Genomic DNA, 15,337 nt, shown 5'->3' with positions numbered 1-15,337 from the left:
ATATTTACTTCTCTATGTCTTCTTCAGCAATTGGAAGTCAGTTCTATAAATCTACTGCTTCCTTTCAAGAGAGGAAAAGAGTCAAGAAATCTAGACACACTGAATACACAGGCAAAGGTTTTATTCTCTAGTAGTACATTTAAAACAGCTCTGTTCTCATAACCTGTGCAACAGGAAAATGTCTTCTTTGCCTTATAGTCTCTGAAATCCAGAGTCTTCATGCAGGTATCATTCCTAGCATTCATACGTCTTATGTTTGAATACCACCCACCTAATTTTACATACTTTACTGATGCCTAAATTAAGAATTTAGCTAGCCTATCTTCTCTTCCAAGCTAATAGAAGGAGGCAGAACCCTCTTTGGAATGATTCAGATCATTTGCCTTCTAGAAGTGCTTAGGTCTCTCCACCAATTTCAGACTGGCTCTGGGAAGTGAAGGCACCTCATCTGAATGGATTCATTCACTTCATTTGAACTGAGGCTTCTGTTCAGTAAAATAAAGGAATTTCCTCAAATAATGGGATTGCAAAACTAAAGGACTCTCAGAGTTAACCTTTAACTTGAGCGGTTAATCCAATGTTTTGAATACTTGGGATAGGGAAGTTCCAAGAGTTTCAATAAGGACAGAAGGAGAAGGTGCTTTGCCAAAGTTAAGATGCAGGGTGTTGGCACTTGGAGCAAGTTCAAGTGGAAGTTCTGGGAGAGACTGTTTTGTTGTTGTCTTTGGATAATTCACTCAGACTAGGTCTGCAGTGTACAACAGACTACCCATAAGGAGAAATGAGGAATACAATCAGTAAATGTATAGGCATAGAAAGGCTATGTTAGAAGTTATGTTTATGCTGGTGGCTTTGTATGCATGGTGGTGGGGAGCAAAAGAGAGACCTGGCTTTACTGACCAAGTTGGAGAAAGAAGGAAAAAATGAAACAAACTTAACCCTGACAGGGAAAGAGCAGAAAAGAGAGACTGCACCTTGGTCGCAACAACCCCATGCAGTGCTAGGGGCAGAGTGGCTTGAAAGCTGTGCAGAGGAAAAGGATCTGGGGATGTTGATTGATGCTCACCTGAACACGAGCCAGTAGTGTGCCCAGGTGGCCAAGAAGGCCAACGGCATCCTGGCTTCTATCAGGAATAGTGTAGCCAGCAGGACTAGTCAGCACCTCGAGTACTGTGTTCAGGTCTGGGCCCCTCACTACCAGAAGGACATTGAGTCCCTGGAGTATGTCCAGAGAAGGGCTCTGAAGCTGGTGAAGGGCCTAGAACACAAGTCCTGTGAAGAGCGGCTGAGAGAATTGGGGTTGTTTAGTCTGGAGAAGAGGAAGCTCAGGGGAGATTTTAGTGCTCTCTATAGCTACCTGAAAAGAAGCTGTGGGGAGCTGGGGGTTGGCCTCTTCTTACAGATAACTAGTGAGGGGATTAGAGGGAATGGCCTCAAGGTGCACCAGGTGAGGTTTAGGTTAGAAATGAGGAGACATTTCTTCTCAGAAAGAGCAGTCAGGCATTGGAACAGGTTGTCCAGGAAAGTGGTGGAGTCACCGTCCCTGGGGTGTTCAAGGAAAGGTTGGATGCAGTGCCTGGGGACATGGTTTAATGGGTGACATTGGTAGTAGAGTGATGGTTGGACCAGATGATCTTGAAGGTCTTTTCCAACCTTAATGGTTCTATGATTCTACTGGGAAAGAATTTCCTCTGTTTCTTTTCCCAAGCCAAAATACCCCTGAGGAAGTGTCTGTTTGACAAATGGTTCTCTGAAGACCAATTGGACCCTGGATTTTTTGATAATAATTTGACTTACGTGGTAATACTCCTTTGTTAATTTACCAGAAACCACCTTTACCAGACATGAAAAATCTAAGTACAGCATTTCTTTAGTGAAATTAAGAAGATAACAAATGACTGACATACAATTACCTACATTGCTTATAACATTTTTGCCAAATATATAAGTGCACCCTCAGCAAGTTTGCAGATGACACCAAGCTCAGTGGTGCAGTCAATACCAAAGGAAGGGATGCCATCCAAAGGGACTGGGACAGGCTGGAGAAGTGGGCCCATGTGAACTGCATGAGGTTCAACAAGTGCAAGTGCAAGGTGTTGCATCGGGGTCGGGGCAATCCCATACAGAAGTACAGACAGGGAGAAGGCTGCTCACTGTGAGCAACCCTGTGGAGAAGGACTTGAGGGTTCTGGTAGACGAAAGGCTCAACATGAGCCAGCAGTGCATGCTTGCAGCCCAGAAGGCCAACTGCATCCTGGGCTGCATCAAAAGAGAAGTGACCAGCAGGTTGAAGGGTGGTGATTGTCCCCCTCTGCTCTGTTCTTGTCAGGCTCCGCTTGGAGTAACTGCATCCATATTTGGGGTCCCCACCACAGGAAAGATATGGACCTGTTAGAGCGAGTCCAGAAGAGTGCTACAAAGATGATCAGAGGGCTGGATCATCTCACCTAAGGGCTGGAGCATCTCACCTATGAAGAAAGGCTGAAAGAGCTGGGGATGTTCAGCCTGGAGAAGAGAAAGCTCTGTGGAGACCTCAGTGCAGCCTTTCAATACTTAAAAGGGGTCTTACAAAATGGTGAAGAAGGACTCTTTACTCAGGTAAATAATGACAGGATGAGGGTCTTAAACTAAAAGAGGACAAATTTAGACTAGACAGGAGGAAATTCTTCACTGTAAGGGTAGTAAGGCACTGGAACAGGTTCCCCAGAGAATCTGTGGATGCCCCATCCCTAGAAGTGTTCAAGGCCAGGGTGGATGGGGCTTTGGCCAACCTGATCTAGTGGGTGGCATCCCTGCCTATTGCAGGGGAGTTGGAGTTAGATGATCTTTAAGGTCCCTTCCAACCTGAGCCATTCTGTGATTCTATTATAATTTTCTACTACTGTATGACCTTAATCAGACTAACAGTCATAATTAAGAGAGATACAACATGTAACAGATATAAGTTTCAGTGGTTTGTGGGGACAGGACAAGGGACAATGGCCACAAGATGGAGCACAGGAAATTCCACACCAACATGCAAAAAAACTTCTTCACAGTGAGGGTGATAGAGCACTGGAACAGGCTGCACAGGGAGGCTGTGGAGTCTCCTTCTCTGGACACATTCAAGGCCCATCTGGACACCTACCTGAGCAACGTGTTCCAAGGAACCTGCTTTGGCAGGGGGGTTGGACCTGATGATCTCTTGAGGTCCCTTCCAGCCCCTACAATTCTGTGATTCTGTGATAAGTAAATAACCCCCCACTTTCCTGAATAATAAATGCAAAACACATTTTTTCAGATCCCATTTCCTAGGCAAAGTTTTAATGCAAAAGGGCTGATATTTTATTTTCTCTATTTACCCATAGTATCAATGAATTACCAGCATATGTTTAGATAAGTGTATTGTGATGAAACTCTACAGCTATTTTTGCAAAGTTACTGTTTAGAAGAAAAACTAGTTCAAACTCAGAAAATAAATCTTAGGAAAATAAAGCTGTTGATATCAATTTACAGACCCATGAGCCAGATTCAAAACAAAGCAAAAAAGTATCAACAACAAACCTAGCATGCAAACCTGACAAGGACTTGCACAGAGGTCACTATATTATCACAGAGATGGTATGATTAACGTAAACATACTGATAATAATTTTTGACCTTTTTTTTAAATGGAAAAAAAAAGTCATGGAACTCAGTTGTAGTCCATTTTTATTAATCAGATTTAAAAAGCAGCACAAAATAAATATAAATTAGAACTGAAACAATCTCACAACAGAATAATGGAAAAAATAGCCAGCAGAATCTGTTTTATCTCAGCATTGTGTTCTTCCTAATATCTGCAGTCTGACTCCACTGGTAAAAAATAGTTTTGAAATTTGACCTGTGTCCAAGTCAAAATGCAGGTGAAGAAATCAAGAGTGTCTTCGGTTGTGCTTAATGCTCAGTGTGATGTTTCCCAGATTAAAAACGTGGTTTTTGGGTACATCTGGATAGTACAGAAGAGGAACAGCAACAGCTGCAAAAATTTAAAATGTATTATGAACCATAACTTTTTGTCCTAGATTTCTAAACTTTCTGCCTTTGGCCCTGACCTTTCCTTCCTGTGAATAGTGAATAAACAAAAAACAAACATTGTACTGTAGAACTCTCAGTGAATCATATTTGTTAGTCAGTTACCTTAAATGAATCTTCATTAATCCACAAAAACTACATTATTTGCTGAAAGAGTAATTTTATCCAGAAATGCAAAGTATTCATAGTTTACAGAACAGTTTTAATATGAAGTTATTTTCTAATTTCATTATCCTTAGTGGAAAAATCATTATGGTATATTTTAAAGTTAAACTGGTGTATTTGCTAAATGTCATTCCTTTTCTTTGGGAACAAATGGATACATTTTATTTTTCCATTGGAAAAAAAATATATATATCAGAAATCTGAGCAATGCAATAGCTGGGTTAAACATAATATGTGAATGTATGCAAAATGTTCAGATTATGACATGAAAGTCATAGTTCTTACACAGTGCTGCTAAGTTTTCAGGTAATCATATCATTAATAAAACACTTTAATAGGGTCTTCTACATATTTAAAAATGCTTACACTTTAGTGTAAGACACCACAGTAATCTTTCATAAATTGACAAGACCATTTATTGTATATAGTTGCCAAATGCCAGAGATGTCTACACTTCATCAACCTCTTGACAGCAAGCCAAGGAATGAGCAGAGTGACAAGCACTACCATATTTGGCATTTACTTATTTAATTTGATAAAACAAGAAAACACCTGTTCTCCTACTGGAACAACAAAATTGGTATATTAACAGCCTACCCAAATAGAATAGTTGCAAATTAGCAAAGTACTGGTTGAATCCATGTTCTAGAATATATAAGACTTTTGAAAAAAAAAAAAAAAGTTTTGTATATTATATTTCTGAAGTTTATATTCCCCTTCACACAAAGCACGTTGTGTATAATTTACTTTATAATTTACTTTAATAGTTGTAATTATAATTTAAAATGTACCCGGAGTTCTCCCAAAATAAAGAACTAACAGTGCCCATGGATGGACAGTTCTGTTGCATGTGTCAGTATATGTTTATCTGAAGACCAGACGCTGTAGGATAAAATACAAAAAACATTGTGTGAATCTTAAAATAATCTTATATGGAGTCCACTGACTATAGCTCACAATTAGGCTCAAATGCTAGAAAAAAAAAAAAATTCAGGGAATTTAAATGTAAGGACCACTCCTCTGTTCTATTTTCAGTTTCTATTAAATACATTTTCTTACCAAAAAAGAACATCTAAATAAACAACTCCAGTAAAAACATTTAAACATGTCTGGTGAAACATGAAATATTTCAATCCAGAACTCTGAAACTCCTCTTTAGCTAACTTCTTTTACCTTATTTTTCCATTGCCGAATTGTAAAATAATTTTTCAACAGGGATCTCTTGTAGCAATCTACCTCTCTTTCACGTGGTGATTAAACAAGCTGCTTGACCATAGTGGATCTGGACAACTTTAATGCTGAGTACTCTTTTCAGTGCTTCACTGAACAGCAAATGAGATAAATGCATGCTTACATAATTTGCTAAGTTGGTGGTCTAGCTATGTAAATTAAATATATATATTACACATGTTTATTTTAATACACTACAAGTCATTAAAGAAATTTTTAAAATGCAGTGGCCTAGAGCACTACTGAATATTATCATCTGGAATCTGATACCGTTCAACCTGCTAAAACACAAACTATGTTATTGGATGAAAGCCAAAATGAAAGACAGAAGTAAAAGAAGATGAGGAATGTAAAACAATACACTTTCAATAGCTTTAGGAGAAGTTATTAGATAGGAATTTGAAATTTCACTTGTAAATCAATCAAGACAATGATAGAACGGAAGTACGTTCTGTTCCAAGATGTGTCTTTGTTACATGAGGTAGCTGGTCATACAAAGAATAATGTGACATTTGTAATTATGGGGTCAACCAGAAGGACAAAAGCAATGAAGAATCAGTTATCACTCCCACTTAAAACAAAAACAAACATCAAACAAACAAAAACACTAAAACCAAAATTATTTTAAAAGATCATACCATACACATTAAAACTATTGTGTGCTGACAGAATAAAGAGATAACAGGAAACATTCAGCAATACCAAAAGGCAAATCTAGAGATTTTTGCATCTTGATGTTCTAGTTAAGAAGATAACCAGATCTCACAATTAGAGGATACGCAGAGACAGCTGCAGGGAAGTATTTCTACTGCATTTCCTTCCAGTCCATTCTGAAAGATTAAGGAGTGTCTATATTAATTCCCTTTGACATAAATGGGCGATGACAATAGGCTGCAATGTGTGGGGGTGATGCTTGCCATATGTTTTTTGACACAGTTGAAGTAGCTATTTTTGAAACTGGATAAAACAGGAGTTTTACAATGTGACATATGGGATAGAAATGAGCTGTACTTACAGTAGTCATTCTCCCTCTTGGTCTAGATGAACTGTTTACAGGATGTCTTCAAGATATGAACTGGTTAAATGATCAAAACAGGAGCATATCTGTACAGCTCAAGTTTTATGCATCTTTTATCAAGGGAGAATAAAATCAAAAGTACAGATTCTCTTTTGAACATCCCTACCATCATTTGAGTCAGATTTTGAGCTGCCAAATTAGTTTTCCAGAATTTATAAAGATACCTGATGGGCACGTTTGCATTGCCAATGGTATTGGGCAGTTAAGATAAAAGATCTCTGAACTGTTTTATTACAAAATGACTGGCTTATGGTCCCAGTGGCCCATCTGAGCAAGATCATCAGACATTATGCTTTCTTTGCTAATTCCCTTCTTTTCTTAACCAAGTAGCCACCACCTGCCTCTGAACAGAGATGTTTTCCTAGAACCAAAAGCATTATATGAAGAAAGAAAATGCAAACACTGCCTGAAAACATAGCCTCTAAGAGTGGCCAGTGTCAGGATTGAGCATGGGGAAGTTCAGAGTAGCAATTAATAAACTGATCTGGGAAGAATTTTTTTCTAATTGCTTATATTCTGACAGAAACATATTCAGATCTTTAAAATTTTATTTTACCTGAAAACTGCTGATGTTTTTACTGGACATTAAAATGTCTAGTCCTTTCTTCCCACCTTACTAAGCATATCACATCTGCATCAACAAGTTAATTATGCTGTGTGTCATTACTTTTAAATTTCATTGATTATCCTATTCTATTAGAAAAGTAGACAGTACCTCTCTGTTTTCTCTCTTCCATGGCCTTTTAGCACTTTTGCACCCATCTACCAAGTCCCTTTCTATCTGACCTCTCTAAAGAACCACAGGCTTTTCAGTCTCTTATTTCCCTACCTCTAAGTACTTTTATTCCCCTAAAAATGGAAACCTCTGTCTACCACTGTGTTTTTTGTTTGTTTGTTTGTTTGTTTATTTCTTAAACAGACTAATCAGAACTGTGTCTATGTTATTTAAAACGTAGGTGGGTGACTGCTTGAATCTTCATAAACATTAAATTTTCTTATGTTTCCCAGGAACCATCCATTCAGGTCACCCTAAAATTATCATTAAAAAAAAAAAGAGTTCAAAAATATTTTTAGGAAGAAAAATGTTTCTAACAAGTGATTCTAACTTATATAAAGATACAGGGCTATATATATACATGTATATATATATTATTGTAATATTTTGGTGTGATAATCTTCATAGTCCAGTGATAAACTCTTTGAATGGTTTCAGGTGAGTCACTATCTAAGCATTTAAAGACTTTCAGAGCACATATGGAAACACCCCAAGAAAAGAAAAGAACACCCAACCACAGTATTTAGGCATTGTTCAGGAATACAATAAATTATACAGCAACTTGTCCTGCCAACATATCTTAAAAAGCTACACAAAGGACCCACAACTAATATCTGTAATGCAATCTGAAGTTCTAAGATAAAAACTTAAAGCAAGGGAAAAACAAGTACATTACTACAAACCTTTTTTCAGCTCCCACTGCTTATAAGATTATAATGAATTTGACTGCCATTGCTATTAGTAATTTCCCAGGTGAATCTGTGGGTGGAACAAAAATATAGAAATGAAAACTGAAAGGGCATTGTATGTTTAAAATATCCACCTCCACTTACACACAATAAATTTGATTGAAGCTGTCATCTTTCCATGCCTCAGTTTTCTCCTCTGTGAAACAAGTCAGAAGACTATGCTCTTTCACAACTATTAAACTTCTCCTACTTCTTAGTTCCCTTGTCTTCCTACATTCATATCCTTTTCTGAAGATGAAGAGGGAGAAATCATTATTAAAACTAGTTACTAGGAAATATACTTGGTTCTGTACCATTGTTTATACTCCTAAGTGCCATCACTCCAAAGACCATATGCATGCTTGGACACAAGTCCCATATGCACCCATCCTTGGTGATGCAGTGAAGGTCTGTCGTCCTTGACCAGTCACCTAGAATCTCATCTCTTGATGTCTATCAAACTTCATAACCAAGACAACTACATGCCATACCTCCTGAAGTATTTGAATATTAATTTTGAAAGGTTATTGATGAGGTACAATAGAAGTAATCTACCTTTCTCATATTCTTAACTTCCTGAAGGTTAAATTTTGAACTCTTTAAACATAACTCATGAACCAACATGAAAAAATGTATAATGAGCAAATATATAATGTTTTATGCTGCTGGTATATGGGAGACTTTTAGTTTGTCCTTTTAGACGAAGGTATAAAGATTTCCATTCAAACAATGGCACTTCTTACTCCAGACTGTACTACTTAGTTTTAAGTGGCAGAGGTTATTGTGCTGTACTTTGTGAAATATGTTTATGGCATCTACGGGTGGGAACCTGGAGCACAATTCTGCTTTTCTTACCATCTTCAACAGCATCCTAGAATTAATAAGTATCCATCTCCTTGGCATAAGTTTGGCATAAGAGAGGAATGATAAATTCCTGCAGAGCAAGAATATACAGGACATGTGAATCTCGTTGGCAATGCCTAGTCAGCTTGCCACTCTTATTAAAATGCATGTTTGGACTTCTGCTGGAGAGCAGTAAATCACAAATCTAACTGAATTTGATTTAACTTTTATAAGGTTGACATACAAGACTTGGCAAGTTTAAGCTGTTGCAGTGCTATATAGAAGGAGTCCACTGATTACAGAAAAATATAATGCAAAGAAAATATAATTGAGATATGACTGGAATCAAGTAACAGAAGAAGGCAGCAACAACAAAAATCTTAAGACTCATACTAGTAGTTGCATTCTACAGTCAAGTCATGACAGTTTGGAACTGTTATGAGAGGTGGTAAAATTGTTTGAACAGCAATGGTCAAAAAATGGTAAAAATAAGTCTATACAAAACTGTCAGCATCGCTGGGACTAGAAAGGCTGTGAATGCAAAATGACATCCTATTAATTTCTATACCTTCTATTAGTTGTGGATTGTTTAAAATTTTCTTGTTTTCCTGTTTTTGAGAAAACTGTTTTATGATCATCTAGATATTTTTCATCTAAACAGTTGATCAGTATTTAAATCATTTATTTGCCTCATTATTTGTCTGACAATTTTCTTAACAAAGGTAACACAGAAATTAGTAGGAAGATGTGACATGGATAGATCACTTATCTACTTCTTGGTGTGGAAAACAGCATTAGCACAAACATATGAAGGAAATGATAAAAATACTTGTCAGAGAAGCAAAAAGATATGTAAATGGCAAAGGAAATTCAAGTGTATCATAGTGACTAAAAATGGTGGGCCTTTGAAACAAAATTTACAGTATCTGAAAGTAACAACGGGTACTACCCAAACAAGAAGTCCTTTATGCTAAGCTATGTGACGATGTCAGCCTGTGGAGCCACAGAGCACCATGCTGAGCCTGTGGCCAGAGGGGAGCCCACCCTGTGCCCTGCCCCAGTTGCCCCCAGGCTGGACTGGGGGCCAGTGGCCTGCCTGAGGAGGAGCCGAGGGCATGGTGGCCGGTGGCAGCCTGAGTGTGGGGCTCCAAGGGGTGAGTGCCGTGCCCGGGCCCTCCCAAGGCTGCCCCAGGGAGCCTCAGCCCTGTGTCCCGTGGCTGTGGCCTGGCCGTCAGTTGGGCCCGGGGACAAGGAGAGGTGCCAGTGGTGCCTGCCCACTCCAAGCTGGCATCGTGTTCTTCTTCACACACCTTTATTTCTTACCTTTTCTTTTTGTTTTTTACCTCTATCGTTTTACCAGCCGGTTGCTCAACAGTACCAATAAACGGTGTCATGGTATTTCTTGGAAATGCTTAGTGGTTTTCCATGGGATTAACTGAGGAAAATTCTAAACTAATGTGTTATAATAAGGCATGATTAAAACTATGTTTTCCAAACACTGAACAAAGTAGGCAAGGTGAAAGAGACAAAAAGGATGACCATAGCATTGGTAGCCTCTGTAGTTGGTAGCATCCACTCAGTTTGTACTGAGGGTTTATAGAATGTCAACGAAAATAAGTTAATGGACTAACCGTGATAATAGAAGAGGAGTTAAAAGAAAAGGGCTGCAAATTAATTGTGCAAAATAGAATGTGGTTAGCTGGCTTGAGTTCCTGGAAATACAGATGTCTTGCCTGGTGGGCAGCTGGCCAACCCACTCCCCTAGGCTTCCTTATGAAGTGGATGCCTACTGCAAAGGACATCCATTTCAGAAGCTAATGAATGGGATTCAAAGATGGGAAAGTTATTTTTATCTTCAAGAAACATGATTAAATAAACAAGCAAAAAATGCCACTTTGAAAATGGAAGACGAGAAACAGAAATCACTTAGGTACACTCCTGAAGGGTAAAACAGTTCCTCATCCCTGCATTCTGGCTATTTCCTGTATATATTGAGAACCATCTCCAGTTGAACATTTGAGATAACTTCTGGCACTTTATTCTAGAGAGGAAAGAGATGAACTAAAGAAGGAACTGGGTCATGTAAAATGGACTTTGTTCATGCAGAAGTGACAGGAAGGAAACATCTAAGTAGGTTCATAGCTCAGGAATAAATGAAATTGAAGGATCTCTGGTGAGAGAGAGTGTGTGATGTCCATCCTGAGCTACCTGGCTGTAATCTGCATGTAAACTTTAGAATCAAAATTACTACTCTGGTCTGGACTGAACACTTATTGAGCATTCAGGCTGTCCACTTTACATTTCAGCAGACTCAACAGTTCCCTGCAGCTTTGCCTACAATACACTTGCTTAGAGACTCAGACACAGAAATGACTAAAACTAGAAACAAAATGAAGAAGGTTTAACGAGGAACATCACTTTGAAGATAAATCAGGCTGGACAAAACAGTCTGTTTGTATTCATCTTTACATTTCCAGAATTCTTGCAATATGCTCATCTATGTTCTCTATGGATCTTGATGGAACTTCCTATAACCACAGCAGTTTAATATAGCAAATGCTATCCCCAGCCTGAGCAATTTCTTCTTCCTAATGCATATACACACCATATATACACTACAGTTTTCAAATGCCAGTCAAAAACAGGAACGAGTCAGGCGTTTAGTACTCTGGATGATATATGATAATTAAAGACCATAATTATAAGAATTTGACATTTAATCTCATTTCGTCACGTGGAGACCTTGGCAATGGTTTCTAGAGGCTGTGGGGGTTTGCTGGTCTTGACTGAACTGATATGGCCATGAGAAGAAATTCATTTCCTTAGATACAGAGACAACTAGAACTTTAAAGATAAAAGTGCACCCTAAAACTAGATATGAAAGCTCACAAACTCGGGCCAGGGAGCAAGTGCTGAATCTCCTTCTCCAATTACCAAAAAAGCACAGCATCTTGCAAAAATTTCCATTTCTGGGTGGACATGAGGTATGACCACCACCTTGCTCCTAAGTAAATGCACTGTTAATATAGTATTAAATAGTGAAGTCTGTTGAAGGAGCCACCCAAAATCTCTGGAATGTCAAATACATTAGAAATACCTAGAATCCTTTTGGAGGTACTCTTGTTAACACTTGGTCAGTTAAAACATGGGAGTGCAATGAAGTGTGTGTTAGTGCAATGGAATAGTGAAGACACACAGGAACACATCAAAAGCACAGACAGAACAAGAAAGGCCCCTGAAACAGATTGTTCCCCCGACACATACGGCTGGCAGTAAAAGGGCTTCATTTCTTAGCATCTTAATCACAGGATTTGTCTGGCGGCCTTTCAGAAGTGTTGCTGCAATTACCTTTTCTTGTAAGCTAGGATTAGTATAATACAAATACAGGTAAATTGCCACATGACGATACAGTATTTGTCAGGATTTCATCCAGATTTCTGAGAAAGGCAGCATTACTTAAAAAAACACTCACTTGGATTAACACCTGCCATAATTACAAAGGACACAGTAAACAGCATGGTAGCAGGACACCATTAAAAGTGTGCCTCTACTTGTCATAGAACAGGAAGCAAAAAAGGTGGGAAAGAAAATACAAGAAATGGAGGAAGAAAAAGGACAGATTAGGCCATGTGTTGACTGGGAAAATGTAACATGGAATCACGGTGCAGAAACAGAATTTTTAGATGTTAACAGTGACTGTATCAAGGAACAACTAGGTAGGTAGTATAGAAGAGGGCAAACAATCTTCATTATGGTTCAAGCAGCACAGGGGTCCTGTTTCAGAATTCTAGTGTTGAAGAACTGCATTGCAACAGTGACTATAGCTTGCCCTGAAATTATATCCTTACCAAAAAAAATATATATAAAAAAAAATGCACAAAGGCATGCCCCAAATTCACCAGATCTGTGTTCAACAGAATAAAACACATAACAAGGAAGCCTATCAAAGACCGAGATGGATAGGAGACCTAAAATAGCCAGGTTCTTGCAGCTGGTGATTGCTGAAAAATACAATGTTATAGAGAGCAAGGAAATGCATACCACCAATAAAGAACGACCTAAGAAAAGCAGAACTGAAGCTGGCACAGCTAGACAGCAGGAATAAGGCAAGTTACTAGAAGTCATCCTCTGAAAAGCTGAAGTTGTGTCCAAATATATAAAACAAAACCAAAACCACCATCAACAAAAAATAGTAAGCATAACAAGCCTACCCAAACAGAATCTGCGGAACATAAAGTAGTAAGATCCTATCTCTCACACTTACCTGGAACAGCAAGCCTGTCAAGTCTTGATGATAAAAAGAGCACTGCAAGAAGATAAAGCTGTATCAGGCAGCCAAAATGAGTTATCATCTCCCTGCACCGTGGAAGAGGCATGAAAGGTTCCTCTGCTGGAACTCGTTGCAAGGCGTGAATAGAAGGGTTCTGCATGAACAGCAACAAAGCACCAGGTTCAAATGGCACTCAACCCTAAGCTCTAGAGAAGCTCAAGGATGAAACTGCTGAACTCTCTTAAAACCAACATTGGGCCTGAGGACACGAACTTTGGAAATAAGATACCTATTTTTAATAATTTGAGGGGAGATCTGTGGATCAGACTTAGAGGTTGTTATCAGACAATCTGAGAAACCGTAATAAAGAACAGAATCAGTGACCATATTGGTAAATATCACCTTTGGGGTGTCCTGAATCTTCTCGTTTTTAATGTTACTCCTGGGAGTTTTGGAGTCTCCTAATGATTTTGTCAAAATTGGTAGCATTCACAAGCCTGTAGGTAAAGATTTGTTGAAAGAATTTACATGTTTTTCTGAAACACATTGAATAAGGTATCTTAAAGACTTATGTAAACTAAGAAGCCTTGAAGTAAGATGGATGGTCTGTGTTTTGATTAATACCTGCTTTCAAGATAGGAAAGAAACTAGAACTAAGTGGTCTGTTTGCACAATGAAAAGAGATCCTCAGTGGACTCTCAAGTTGGATCACTGTGCGTCTCAAAAGGGATCCAGTAGAACCACAGCAGCACAGGGATGTGTGGAACAGCATCCATAGGTGAAAGGAGTGCACTACAATTCTTATGCTTGGGAAAGAGGCAAGAGATCTAGTGAGAGTCCAGATACCAACCACAATAGTCATAATGTCATAAAGAGTTTGTGCTTTCCTGTATTTCATATTGGGTATCTAGTGAACTCTATGGAGTATCCACTGAAGATGGCAAATGGCAGATTGCAAGCAAAAAGGGAAATCCCTGCAAAAGGATGTTGCAGAAACTTAACGTTTTCGTAACATCAGGAGGAAAAATAGACAAGTTCACAGAAGAGAACGCACCTCTGGCTTAGGTAAGCCCTTAGCCACAACGTCTTGGAAGGTACCCGCAAGACCAATGCTTGCACTGCTCTTAGTCTTTCCTTGGTGGCCACTGCTTCAGGCTGGTGACTGGACTAAATGAACTCTTCATCAGACCCACTACAGCTCTTCTGTTTTGGTGTTCTTATGCTTTAGGTTCATAGGATGTTAGACTCCTTAGTAATACTGACAGCCATGCCAACAGGCCCTTCAGTCCTCCAGCCCTCCAGTCAGAAGGGTTTATCTGGTGACAAGTTGCATCTGTGATAATAGTAAACCAATTCCATCTGGTATTCCTTCTGTAGGTGTGTGTGTATGTGTATTATATATGTCTACATAAATAATAATCTAATGTTCTTTACTTTCTAAACTACCAAAACCTAATTTGGAACTTTCACTAGTGCTTTTGCATCTTTGACAGGACACTGAAACCCTCCACAGTTCCTCCACACTTTGTAAATAGTAGTAATATTTGGTGGTAAATAATCTTAGCTAGCATAACAGTAATTTATTCCTTACTGTTATTTAATGTATTGGTTTTGTTTTGTTCTCCAATGACACCCAGACTCTACTATGTTAGTGCTTCAAATAGTGCTATGCCATGAAATGTTTACTTGAGAGCTTTATGTGAATATCCTTCACCATTTTTTTCTTCAAAGTGTATTTTTTGGAATCAATGACACACTTAGCAGTCTGATAGGGAGTGTGTGCCTTCTATTCCCACTTACTGTTACAGATTCGCTCACCTTTCTCACAGGCGATGTGAAGTCCCAGGACCTTTATCAAGACTTGGTCCATTTATTCGTGTGTTTCCTGTATAGCGGTATTTAATCCCTTCCATGTTTTCAGTTTTGAGTGGTCTGTTTTCCGTACTGATCTTCTTTCTATTCTTCAGTCCTCTGTTTCCTTGTCTTTTGTTGGGACTGTGGTAGTATCCCCAAGTCTTTGCTTCCTACAAAGCCAGTATTCATCATCATCTCACATAACGTGCACTAGGTGCACACAACAAACTTCATTTGCTGTGAACACTATAGCTGTCATTTCCTTTAATTCCCATAAGGCTCTCCCTCGTGTGGATTCATGTACCCCTACTCCTTTCTCATTAGGATGATGTGCTCTATCCT

At 38.7% G+C, this 15,337-nt stretch overlaps 1 long non-coding RNA gene across 1 annotated transcript; it reads right to left on the bottom strand.

Annotated features, from left to right (window-relative positions):
• Nucleotides 1–3,672: 3,672 nt before the first annotated feature.
• LOC311427762 lies at nt 3,673–14,942 on the bottom strand. Its single transcript, XR_014687539.1, has 3 exons — nt 13,136–14,942; nt 7,984–8,059; nt 3,673–7,554 (listed from the first exon to the last, which is right to left on the bottom strand). It is a non-coding gene; the product is annotated as an uncharacterized lncRNA (long non-coding RNA).
• Between the last annotated feature and the right edge of the window lie 395 nt (nt 14,943–15,337).

This window comes from Aythya ferina, assembly GCF_964211825.1.
Source record: "Aythya ferina genome assembly, chromosome: Z".
In the NCBI taxonomy this organism is placed as follows: Eukaryota; Metazoa; Chordata; class Aves; order Anseriformes; family Anatidae; genus Aythya; species Aythya ferina.
This window is presented reverse-complemented; position numbering and strand designations above follow the sequence as displayed.